We start from the raw sequence: 13,810 nt of genomic DNA on the forward strand, positions 1-13,810 counted from the left end.
AGGCAGTTCCCAAACATAATGGTAAAGGTTTATACTCCCCCAACCACCAACAAGCATCAATCCATGGCTTGCTCGAAACAGCGAGTGCCTCCAACATACAACATCCCTGGGGGAGTTTTGTTTAATTATTTTGATTTGCTTTGATCTATTTGGATCATGGGACTGGGCATCTCGGTTACCGGCCCTTTCTCGTGAATGAGGAGCGGAGTCCACTCCTCTTGAGAATAACCCACCTAGCATGGAAGATATAGGCAGCCCTAGTTGTAACATGAGCTGCTCGAGCATACAAAACATAATTTCATTTGAAGGTTTGGAGTTTGGCACATACAAATTTACTTGGAACGGCAGGTAAATACCGCATATAGGTAGGTATGGTGGACTCATATGGAACAACTTTGGGGTTTAAGGAGTTTGGATGCACAAGCAGTATTCTCGCTTAGTACAGGTGAAGGCTAGCAAAAGACTGGGAAGCGACCAACCGAGAGAGCGACAACAGTCGTAAACATGCATTAAAATTAATTCACACCGAATACAAGCATGAGTAGGATATAATCTACCATGAACATAAATATCGTGAAGGCTATGTTGATTTGATTCAACTACATGCATGAACATGTGCCAAGTCGAGTCACTCAATTCATTCAAAGGAGGATACCATCCCATCATATCACATCATAATCATTCTAATAGCATGTTGGCACGCAAGGTAAACCATTATAACTCATAGCTAATCAAGCATGGCACAAGTAACTATAATCTCTAAATGTCATTGCAAATATGTTTACTTCATAATAGCTGACTCAGGAACGATGAATCATCATATTTAGAAAAACAAGAGAGGTCGAGTTCATACCAGCTTCTCTCATCCCAATAAGTCCATCATATATCGTCATTATTGCCTTTCACTTGCACGATCGAACGATTTGTATAATAATAAGAGCGCACGTGCATTGGACTAAGCTGGAATCTGCAAGCATTCAACTCAAGAGAGAAGACAAGTAATATGGGCTCTAAATTAAATAAACAATCATGCATATAAGAGCCACTAAGCATTTTCAATATGGTCTTCTCGACCCCCAAAAGAAAAAAAGAAAATAAAACTATTTACACGGGAAAGCTCCCAACAAGTAAAAGAAGAACGAGAAATCTTTTTGGGTTTTCATTTTAATTTCTACTACAAGCATGGAAATTATACTAACTAATTTTTTTTGGTTTTTCTTAAAGTTTATCAAACACACAAGAAGAAAAACTAGAAAAAGAAATTTAAACTAACATGGATAATACAATGAAAGAGTATGAGCACCGACGACTAGTGTGTGAACATGAATGTAAAGTTGGTGAGAAATACATACTCCCCCAAGCTTAGGCTTTTGGCCTAAGCTGGTCTAATACCAATGTCCGCCTGGCTGATATCCATAAGTGAAACTGGGGTAGTACTGAGATGCAGAGGCGACCGCCTCCTGAGCAGCAGCGTGTTGGCGAGCTGCTTCCATTCCCCTCTCATATTCAGTTGCTTCTTCCCTGGTGACAACATATCTTCCTTTTGCCTGATAATCAAAAAGGTAGGGAGCAGGACGAGTAACAGGGACGACGTTGCATCTGTCATAGATTAGTCGATAATGGAGGAATTGTTCATTCCTCTCAAGAAAATGATGATCAAACATAGCTTCTTTATCCAAATAAATAGGAGGTACAATCATACCCCCCTCTTGTGGAGCTATATTAAGAAAATTAGCCACGCGGGTTGCATAAATTCCTCTAAAGAAATCTCCCCTTCTACTATTATTCTGCAACCTAGGTGCAACTATTGCCCCCAAGTTATAACCTTTATAACCTGACACAGCACTCTTGAGGACACTAAGATCAGGGGCACACATGTGACATACCTTGTCCTTACCGTTAATGCATCTACCAACAAAGAGAGCAAAGTAATGTATAGCAGGAAAATACATGCTCCCTATGGTAGCTTGTGTTACGTCCCTAGATTCTCCCACAGTAACACTAGCAAGAAAATCTCTAAATTCAGATTTGGGAGGATCATTAATATTACCCCACTGCGGGAGTTTGCAAGCAGTTGTGAAATCTTCTAAATCCATGGTATAAGATGTATCATAAATATCAAACATGACACTAGGAGAATTACGCGTAGAAATATATTTGAACCTCCGCACAAAGGAATCAGTCAATTGATAATATTGAGGACACTTATCTTGTGAGAAGTCCTCCAGCTCGGCATCACGCACATATGCGTCAAATTCCTCCTTGAAGCCTACTTCGACCATAAAATCATCGGATGGCCACTCACAAGCCCGTACATTTGCGTCCCTTGGCAAATTAACATCTTGTTCACGTATAGCAATCCTTGGCCCTTTCTTTGCCGAAGAACCACCTTGGTACATTCTTCTAAGCATATTTATTTTTCTGAAAATTTCTGAAATTTTAGTAACTTCAAAATAAAAGTGAATAAAACTAAACAAGATTGATAGCAACTACTCCTACGAGTGCCTAGAGCCTATATCATACATTGGAATTGCTTGGGACCTCAAAAATTTAACATGCAAGCTCAAGAACATGGTCACCTATGCAGCAAAAATTTGCAATGAATAAAGCACTAGAACAAAAACTAATTGGACCAATGGAGGAGTCACATACCAAGCAACAATCTCCCAAAGCAGTATTGTGAATGGAGCTTTGAGCTAAGAGATCGAAAATCGTAGCAAAACGAGCTAGAACTCGTGCTTGAGCTGGATGGGGATTTTTTGGGTAGAAGATGAAGTGTGTGGGTGCTGGCATAAGTGGAGGGGGGCCACTAGGGGCCCACGAGACAGGGGGCGCGCCCTCCTCTCTCGTGGCCTGGTGCTTGCCCCTCCTGTAGTGTTTTCAGTGCCTAAAATCCTCAAATATTTCAGAAAAAATCATACTAAATTTGCAGGGCATTTGGAGCACTTTTATTTTCAGACTATTTTTTTAATGCACGAATAAATCAGAAAATAGACGGATAATACTATTTTTGCTTTATTTAATCTAAATAACAGAAAGTAAAAAGAGGGTACAGAAGGTTGTGCCTTCTAGTTTCATCCATCACGTGATCATCAAAATGAACCCACTAACAAGGTTGATCAAGTCTTGTTAACAAACTCATTCCGAATAACACGGGACCGGAGAAATTTCGAATAACACTAAGTTACCTCAACAGGGATATGAAAATCCCCAACAATAAGAATATCATACTTTTTTCTTGACAGTAGGGAGAGGAAATTCAAAATCTCCAAAAATGATAGTTGGAACTTTTTCAATAGAATTGATACTATGAACTTGAGATTGTTTCCTCGGAAAGTGTATCGTATGCTCATTACCATTAACATGAAAAGTGATATTGCCTTTGTTGCAATCAATAACAGCCCCTGCAGTATTAAGAAAAGGTCTACCAAGGATAATAGACATACTATCGTCCTCCGGAATATCAAGAATAACAAAGTCCGTTAAGATAGTGACATTTGCAACCACAACAGGCACATCCTCATAAATACCGACAGGTATAGCAGTTGATTTATCAGCCATTTGCAAAGATATTTCAGTAGGTGTCAACTTATTTAATTCAAGTCTACGATATAAAGAGAGAGGCATAACACTAACACCGGCTCCAAGATCACATAAAGCAGTTCTAACATAATTTCTTTTAATAGAGCATGGTATAGTTGGTACACCCGGATCTCCAAGTTTCTTTGGTATTCCACCCTTAAAAGTGTAATTAGCAAGCATGGTGGAAATTTCAGCTTCCGGTGTCTTTTTTTTTGTGATGATATCCTTCATATACTTAGCATAAGGATTTACTTTAAGCATATCAGTTAAGCGCATACGTAAGAAAATAGGTCTAATCATTTCAGCAAAGCGCTCAAAATCCTCATCATCCTTTGACTTGGATGGTTTAGGAGGAAAGGGCATGGGTTTCTGAGCCCATGGTTCTCTTTCTTTACCGTGCTTCCTAGCAACAAAATCTCTCTTATCATAACATTGATTCTTTGATTGTGGGTTATCAAGATCAACAGCGGGTTCAATCTCTACATCATTGTCTTTGCTAGGTTGAGCATCAACATGAACATTATCATTAACATTATCACTAGGTTCATGTTCATCACCTGATTGTGTTTCAGCATCAGAAATAGAAATATCATTGGGATTCTCAGGTGTGTCTACAGTAGGTTCACTAGAAGCATGCAAAGTCCTATCATTTTTATTTTTCTTCTTTTTAGAAGAACTAGGTGCCTCTAAATTATTTCTCTGAGAATCTTGCTCGATTCTCTTAGGGTGGCCTTCAGGATACAAAGGTTCCTGAGTCATTCTACCAGTTCTAGTAGCCACTCTAACAGCAAAGTCATTTTTATTATTTAATTCATCAAGCAAATCATTTTGAGCTTTAAGTACTTGCTCAGCTTGAGTAGCAACCATAGAAGCATATTTGCTAACGCGGTGAAGTTCATCTTTAACTCTAGCCAGATTATCACCTACGCGTCCTATCTCGAAAGCATTATTCTTTAACTCTCTACCAACATAAGCATTAAAACTTTCTTGTCTAGCCATAAAGTCGTCAAATTCATCTAAGCATGGGCTATGAAATTTAGTAGAGGGTATTTCAAATTTATCATATCTATAGAGAGAATTTACCTTTCTACTTGTGTCGGGTTATCAAGACAAATGTGGTTCTTCAGGCGGTAAATTAAGACCATGTATTTCTTCAATAGGAGGTAAATTCTTAACATCTTCAGCTTTAATACCTTTTTCTTTCATTGATTTCTTTGCCTCTTGCATATCTTCAGGACTGAGAAATAAAACACCTCTCTTCTTCGGAGTGGGTTTAGGAATAGGCTCAGGAGTTGGCTCAATTGGTTCAGGAATTACTTCAGGAACTGGCTCGGGAAGAGTCCAATTATTTTCATCAGTCAACATATTATTCAATAGTATTTCACCTTCGTCGACTGTTCTTTCCCTAAAAACACAACCAGCACAACTATCCAAGTAGTCTTTGGAAGCATCGGTTAGTCCATTATAAAAGATATCAAGTATTTCATTTTTCTTAAGAGGATGATCGGGCAAAGCATTAAGTAACCGGAGAAGCCTCCCCCAAGCTTGTGGGAGACTCTCTTCTTTGATTTGCACAAAATTATATATTTCCCGCAAGGCAGCTTGTTTCTTATGAGCAGGGAAATATTTAGCAGAGAAGTAATAAATCATATCCTGGGGACTATGCACACAACCAGGATCAAGAGAATTATACCAAGTCTTAGCATCACCCTTTAATGAGAACAGAAATATCTTAAGGATATATAAATAGTGAGACTTCTCATCATTAGTAAACAGGGTGGCTATATCATTCAACTTGGTAAGATGTGCCACAACAGTTTCAGATTCAAGGCCATAAAAAGGATCAGATTCAACTAAAGTAATAATATCAGGATCAACAGAGAATTCATAATCCTTATCGGTAACACAGATAGGTGAAGTAGCAAAAGCAGGATCGGGTTTCATTCTAGCATTAAGAGTCTGCTGCTTTCATTTAGCTAATAATTTCTTAAGATCATTTCTATCATTGCAAGGAAGAATTTCCATAGCAGCTTTTTCATTCATAACATAACCCTTAGGAACAACAGGTAATACATAATCATTGGGGGAACCTTCATCATCACTATCATCAGTAATATGATCTTCACTAATTTCATTCCCCCAAACTCTAGCAAGTTGTTCATCAAGAAATTCACCTAATGGCACAGTAGTATCACGCACAGAAGTAGTTTCATCATGCATAGCAGAAGTGGCATCACCAATAACATGCGACATATCAGAATTCATAGCAGTAGCAGGTTTAGGTGTCGCAAGTATACTAATAACGGAAGGAGAATCTAGTGCAAGGCTAGATGGCAGTTCCTTACCTCCCCTCGTAGTTGAGGGCAAAATAGTAGTTCGATCATCTTTCAAGTTCTTCATAGTGATCAACAGATATAAATCCCAAGTGACTCAGAGAATAGAGCTATGCTCCCTGGCAACGGCGCCAGAAATTAGTCTTGATAACCCACAAGTATAGGGGATCACAACAGCTTCCGAGGGTAGAGTATTCAACCCAAATTTATTGATTCGACACAAGGGGAGCCAAAGAATATTCTTGAGTATTAGCAGTTGAGTTGTCAATTCAACCACACCTGGATAACTTAGTATCTACAGCAAAGTGTTTAGTAGCAAAAGTGGTATGACAATAAAGGTAGCGGTAGCAAAAGTAAAGATAAATGTTTTTGGGTTTTTGTAGTAGTTGTAACAGTAGCAACGGAAAAGTAAATAAGCGAAGAACAATATGTGAAAAGCTCGTAGGCAATGGATCAGTGATGGATAATTATGCCGGATGCGATTCCTCATGCAATAGTTATAACATAGGGTGATATAGAACTAGCTCCAATTCATCAATGTAATGTAGGCATGTATTCCGTAAATAGTCATATGTGCTTATGGAAAAGAACTTGTATGACGTATTTTGTCCTATCCTCCCGTTGAAGCGGGGTCCTAGCGGAAACTAAGGGATATTAAGGCCTCCTTTTAATAGAGAACCGGAACAAAGCATTAGCACACAATGAATACATGAACTCCTCAAACTACGGTCATCACCGAGAAGTGTCCCGATTATTGTCACTTCGGGGTTGTCGGATCATAACACATAATAGGTGACTATAGACTTGCAAGATAGGATCAAGAACACACATATATTCATGAAAACATAATAGGTTCAGATCTGAAATCATGGCACTCGGGCCCTAGTGACAAGCATTAAGCATAGCAAAGTCATAGCAACATCAATCTCAGAACATAGTTGATACTAGGGATCAAACCCTAACAAAACTAACTTGATTACATGGTAAATCTCATCCAACCCATCACCGTCCAGCAAGCCTACGATGGAATTACTCACGCACGGCGGTGAGCATCATGAAATTGGTGATGGCGGATGGTTGATGATGACGATGGCGACGAATCCTCCTCTTCGGGGCCCCGAACGGACTCCAGATGAGCCCTCCCGAGAGAGATTAGGGCTTGGCGGCGGCTCCGTGTCGTAAAACGCGATGAAACTTTCTCCCTGTTTTTTTTCTCCCCGAACGTGAAGTTGACGTCGGTGGAGGTCCAGGGGCCCATGAGATAGGAGGCCGCGCCCTAGGGGGCCGCACCCCCCTGTCTCGTGGACAGGCCGTGGGGCCCCTGGCATTAATTCTTTTGTCAAAAATTCTTATTAATTCCAAAAAGTGCCTCCGTGGATTTTCAGGACTTTCCGAGAACTTTTCTTTTCTACACATAAAACAACATCATGGCAGTTCTGCTGAAAACAGGGTTAGTCCGGGTTTGTTTCATTCAAATCATGCAAGTTAGAGTCCAAAACAAGGGCAAAAGTGTTTGGAAAAGTAGATACGTTGGAGACGTATCAGCGTGATACGTCTCCAATGTATCTATAATTTTTTATTGTTTCATTCTATTATATTACCCCTTTTGGATGTTTATGGACTTTATTTTACATATTTATATCATTTTTGGGACTAACCTACTAACCAGAGGACCAGCCTGTATTGTTGGTTTTTTTTTTGCCTATTTCAGTATTTCGAAGAAAAGGTATATCAAACGGAGTCCAAACGGAATGAAACCTTCGGGAGCGTGATTTTTGAAACAAATGTGATCCAGAGAACTTGGAGTGCAAGTCAAGAAGCAAACAAGCGGCCAGGAGATAGGACGGCGCGCCCACCCCTCCTGGGCGTGCCCCCTGTCTCCTAGGCCCCTCGAGCGGCCACCGACGTACTTCTTCCTCCTATATATACCTACGTATCCCGAAAACATCCAGGGAGTCAATGAAAAACAATTTCCACCGCCGTAACCTTCTGTGTGCGTGAGATCCCATCTTGGAGCCTTCGTCGGCGCTCCGCCGGAGGGGGAATCGACCACGGAGGGCTTCTACATCAACACCATAGCCCCTCCGATGAGTTGTGAGTAGTTTACCACAGACCTTCGGGTCCATAGTTATTAGCTAGATGGCTTCTTCGCTCTCTTTGGATCTCAATACAATGTTCTCCCCCTCTCTTGTGGAGATCTATTTGATGTAACTCTTTTTGCGGTGTGTTTGTCGAGATCCGATGAATTGTGGGTTTATGATCAAGTTTATCTATGAGAAATATTTGAATCTTCTTTGAATTCTTTTATGTATGATTGAGTTATCTTTGCAAGTCTCTTCGAATTATCACTCTGGTTTGGCCTACACTACACCACGACACTACAAAGACGACATGCATCTGTTGGTATAAGTGAGAATCGCCGACACTTTTTTTGTCCCAAACTATACCGACACACAGTATATTAGTATTATTATAAGTTTGTGTCACATTATCTGTCGCCAAAACTAATAAAAACACCATCAAAATTTCCGTCGGCACATGAAGACAATGCCATCTATTTGTGCGTCGCTGATTCATGTGGACACAAAAAGTGTCGGCGTTTCGCTATGCCAAACACCCGATACGCACCAGACCAGAAAAAAAAACACCAGACCCTTCGACCCCGACCTGTTCGATCCCCAATCTAACCCCTCTCTCTCTCTCTCTCCATCTCACCATCCACACACCCTAACCCTAACCCGACCGCGCCGCCGCTCCCAACCTGCGCGCCTCCGCCCCAAACCACCCGCCGGTCCCCCGCGCCACCACATCTCGGACCCCGGCCTCCCTTCCCTTAGTCCGCAGTAGCAGCAGCGCCGTCTGCGACGGAGCAGCGCCGTCCGCCGCCGAGGAACAGCAGCGCTGTCCGCCACCAAGGATCCGCCGCGCGCCGGGAACAGCAGCACCATACGCCGGAGGATCCGCCGCACCGACTGCTGTTGAGGAGGAGCCCGCCGTTCTTCCTCCACCGGCGACCCCTGTCCCGGCCCCGCCTCTAGATTTCAACAAGTAAGATGCAGTTTTTTTTCCATACCTATCTTCTCGTATGTTGCTATATGGAGTCCATATTTTATTGTGAATGGTTTATAATCTGATGGTATGCCTTGCGTGATTATAGTCGGGTGGTTCCAGGTCTAGGTCATGGCATCAGTGCTGTGGCGTTGTTCTGTTTTCTCAATGAATAGCAGTCGCTTGTTGGATGGGAATTGCTACTGTAAGTCATCTCAGCGAGCAGTATTGACCCCCTAAAGAAAGGAGTATCGACACAATACACAAAATTATTAGGCTGCAGATAGTATGGGGTACATTAGTACATGGACATAAAAAAGTAAAGGATATTCATGATAGTGTTTGCTTGTCTTTGTCAGGTTTTTTAATTTTCTTTTTGAGTGGCTTCACACACATGTGCATTTCCGCCGTACTGTATCGCCACAGAGACAATACTTGCAGGGGTTGTGAAAAATAACTTGAAGCATGCCCATTAGTTAGTAGAGCATATATTTGCGTTGCAGCGATGACTTTATTAGTGTGTGTGTGTTCACTTCTAGGTCACTGCATCATGTCAAAAAAACTGGCAGTGCTACAATTTCTCAAAAGAAAAGGAAGTTCATGTGAAGAACCATGGCGACACATGTGAGAAAAATATATTTGAGTCAATATATATACACATATAAATGGATTGAACTATTTGTTCTTTTCTGTGAGGGAAAGACAGTTAATTAGTTGTTAGTTTGAAAAACTGTAAAAAAGATAGTCTGCAGTAAATGTGTATAAAAAATATAGGTCAGTGATATACTGTGATAATTCCTCCTTGTTTTTTGTCTGCAACAGTTGATTAAATTTTTTGAGGGGGGTTCAAAAAAACACTTCATGAGCTTCTTTTTGAATGGCTGAATAGATTAGTTATGTTTTAATCCGAAGTCCGGCAAGTGTGCTTCACGTGTTAGATTTTCCTGCGATTCAAAATCCTGCCCACCTATTCTGAACCCAAATCTTTATTATCACTCGTCAAGCCTATGAAGGCCCAGTGGCTTTGATGCACGCCCATTACTCAATAAGTAATAGTTCCAGTAAGCTCACAGTACTACTTCCACAACCGCGAATGGTAAATTTTAAAAGTGCAAATGAAAGCATAGAAATTAACACAGATTGCTATTTTAGGTCTTCAATGATTTCCGAATAGATTGAAAGTCCAAGCCTTGATGAATTGACAGACCACACATGTTTTGTGAAGTATTTTAAACGAAATTGCAATTGAAATCTAGATGCAGCTACTGTAGATATATTTGTTGCTATTAGTACACATTTTTCCCCTATCCAAGGTCTTCTACTATTTCAATACCCATCATATGTGAAAATCTGTGTCGATAAAAGAAACACATCTACAGTCTGTAATTTGTTCCTGAAAGTGAAACTTAACAATGTCAGTGAGTGGTGAAATGTACACTCTTGTTTGATCTAATTTCTGGATTCCCTTTCCTTGTACTTCTAAGAAAATAATTAAGTCTTGCATTAGGTATAGAACACAAAGACAACATTAGTTGCATCTTTTATTGAGGAAGAAACTCATTCGATCTATCTAGGTTGAACAAGTTTATGTCTAAACTGTCATATTTATTCACAGATTTTGTCTACTTGCTTCAAAACAGAAATGTGGCTTTTGCTTGCTGGTAATTTGGGTTATGGTGTGGCTGCCTATTACTCAAGATGAACTCATATCATATCATCAATTTCAGGAACATTATCTCAGCTGTTGTTGATTTCAGAACAGATCGTTGGCATTGTACCTTCAAGGGACTATCCTTTTGCCTACTGAGCACACAAAACAAATGTGTCTATATATTTATTTAAGTGAAACAACATGCTTCCATTTTTGGTCAATCGGTGGATCTGACTAATACATAACTACATATATATGTGTGAGGTATTATTCATGTGTCATTTTTCGTAATTCAAGTAAGCTGAAACTGATGGTCTCAGATGGTTTGTGTATTAACTTTGATCAGAACCTGCATCTACAAATACTGAGTAGAGGGTTGCCTTTTGTGCAGGAATTTGCAGCAGGATCCCTTGCCTGTGCTCTCCGCTTGTCCTCACTCCTTAGACCTTCCCTTTGCTTATCACCATACATTTTATTCAGAGTGGTGTCAAGATGCATCTCCTCTGCCAAGATGATGGGCAGAGGGCCTAAGCTCTAGGTGAGCTCCACCAAGCATGTGTTATATATTGTACGATGTTTTCATTGTTAATGTCTGCAATCTAATGCTTTGCTCTGCTATTTTAATTTTGTGTAACATGCATACTCTCATGGATCTGTACGCATGTGTTTGCAAGAACTTGTACGCATGAGTTTGTAAGAAGTTGAATGCTGGTATGATGCTTTATTTTCTACAAAGTTGGGCTATATGCTCACGGCTGCTTCCTGATAATTGTGCATGTAACTTGGTTTCTTCACTTCATTTAAATGATTAGTATGTTTTGGGCTTTGACCTATGCATATAACAACACTACCATGCCAGTTTGTACATCTTCTGTTTTTGGTTCTTTGGACTCAAGAGTAACTCAGAAGTTTGAACAAATGTACTATGATAATATTGCTCAAACATATGGTGCTTTTGCAGGGTCAAATGGCGGGAAGTATCAAGTCAAAGATATTATGGCTTTTGTACATCTTCTATTTTCTTTAAATGGAAGTTGGTGTTGGTTTGGTAATCGAAGACTTGGGCTCTTCCATAGTGTTTTGTAGAGTGATCGAACACTTAAGTCTCTTATGAACTAGGCCCATAATTTGTAACATGCCACAACTTGTATGTTGAGTTGAGTATTTGTTTCAATGGTTGTAACAAGGAAAACTGATCTTCTATATATGTTGAATAAATGCTTTGGTCAATGGCATTTTGTGATGAATAGAAGAGTGTAATTGTTGGTATATCTACTGCAAAGTGAACATGAATTGAATATTCTGAATATATTTTCATGTTAATATATGTTGCATTTGCATTTGTGCTGAAATGTATAACCCTGGCAGCAAATGTGTCGGCAAAACTATTGGAGGTCGCAAAGACTGTTGGCATAGCATACTTACAGAGAAACTGTCGGGGTAGCAACGGCCGTTGCACTATCTGTCGGTATAGCACACTGTCAAACAATCTGTCAGCATAGAATAGTCTGTCGCTGAAGAAATGTTTGTCGCTATAGCCCTCACCAACCCAGTCAAACTGTCTATCGGCATAGATTTATCTGTCGCTAAAGACTTTTCCCGGCAGGACTATAGGCGACAACTCCTTTCCGTCGCCAAAAGTCTTTCCCAACACCAAATGTGTCGCCTTATGTGACCTACGCCGACAGATTGTTTGACGCTGCTTTGAGTGTCGTGGTGTAGTGCTACTAGATTGATCTTTCTTGCCATGGGAGAAGTGCTTAGCTTTGGGTTCAATATTGCGGTGTCCTTACCCAGTGATAGAAAGGGTTGCAAGGCACGTATTGTATTGTTGCCATCAAGGATAAAAAGATGGGGTTTATATCATATTGCAGGAGTTTATCCCTCTACATCATGTCATCTTTCTTAGTGCGTTACTCTGTTCTTATGAACTTAATACTCTAGATGCATGTTGGATAGCGGTCGATGTGTGGAGTAATAGTAGTAGATGCAGGCGGGAGTCGGTCTACTTGTCACGAACGTGATGCCTATATACATGATCATGCCTAGATAATCTCATAATCATTCGCTTTTCTATCAATTTCTTGACAGTAATTTGTTCACCCACCGTAATACTTATGCTATCTTGAGAGAAGCCACTAGTGAAACCTATGGCCCCCGGGTCTATCTTTTATCATATAAGGTTTTAATCTACTTTTATTTGCATCTTTACTTTTTGTATCTATATTATAAAATACCAAAAATATATTTATCTTATCATACTATCTCTATCAGATCTCACTTTCGCAAGTGGCCGTGAAGGGATTGACAACCCCTTTATTGCGTTGGTTGCGAGTTCTTTGTTTGTTTGTGTAGGTGCATGTGACTTTTGAGGAGCCTCCTACTCGATTGATACCTTGGTTCTCAAAAACTGAGGGAAATACTTACGCTACTTTGCTGCATCACCCTTTCTACTTCAAGGAAAACCAAGGCAAGCTCAGGACGTAGCAAGGCGAAGCCCTGCGTCGGTAGCATCATCAACACCATCATCACACCGTCGTGCTGGCGGAACTCTCCCGCAAAGCTCTGCTGGATCAGAGTTCGTGGGACGTCATCGAGCTGAACGTGTGTTGAACTCGGAGGTGCCGTACATTCGGTACTTGGATCGGTCGGATCATGAAGACGTACGACTACATCAACCGCGTTGTACTAACGCTTCCGCTTTCGGTCTACGAGGGTACATGGACAACACTCTCCCCTCTCGTTGCTATGCATCACCATGATCTTGCGTGTGCGTAGGAATTTTTTTTGAAATTACTGCGTTCCCCAACAGTGGCATCCGAGCCAGGTTTATGCGTAGATGTTATATGCACGAGTAGAACACAAGTGAGTTGTGGGCGATACAAGTCATATTGCTTACCAGCATGTCATACTTTGGTTCGGCGGTATTGTTGGATGAAGCGGCCCGGACCGACATTACGCGTACGCTTACGCGAGACTGGTTCTATCGACGTGCTTTGCACATAGGTGGCTGGCGGGTGTCAGTTTCTCCAACTTTAGTTGAACCGAGTGTGGCTACGCCCGGTCCTTGAGAAGGTTAAACAGCACTAACTTGACGAAATATCGTTGTGGTTTTGATGCGTAGGTAAGAACGGTTCTTGCTCAGCCCGTAGCAGCCACGTAAAACTTGCGACAACAAAGTAGAGGACGTCTAACT

The 13,810-nt window shown here is 40.8% G+C and overlaps 1 long non-coding RNA gene across 3 annotated transcripts; it reads left to right on the forward strand.

Moving 5' to 3' along the window:
* The first annotated feature begins 8,575 nt into the window (after window positions 1-8,575).
* LOC119340490 lies at window positions 8,576-11,885 on the forward strand. 3 transcript variants are annotated; one of them, XR_005164570.1, is made up of 4 exons: window positions 8,576-8,963; window positions 10,691-10,910; window positions 11,006-11,152; window positions 11,576-11,885. It is a non-coding gene; the product is annotated as an uncharacterized LOC119340490 (long non-coding RNA). The 3 variants fall into 3 exon arrangements; XR_005164569.1 differs by having other exon boundaries at window positions 10,691-10,878; XR_005164568.1 differs by having other exon boundaries at window positions 10,691-11,152.
* Window positions 11,886-13,810: the final 1,925 nt, after the last annotated feature.

The sequence above is a fragment of the Triticum dicoccoides genome, chromosome 7B, assembly GCF_002162155.2.
Source record: "Triticum dicoccoides isolate Atlit2015 ecotype Zavitan chromosome 7B, WEW_v2.0, whole genome shotgun sequence".
Classification (NCBI taxonomy): domain Eukaryota; kingdom Viridiplantae; phylum Streptophyta; class Magnoliopsida; order Poales; family Poaceae; genus Triticum; species Triticum dicoccoides.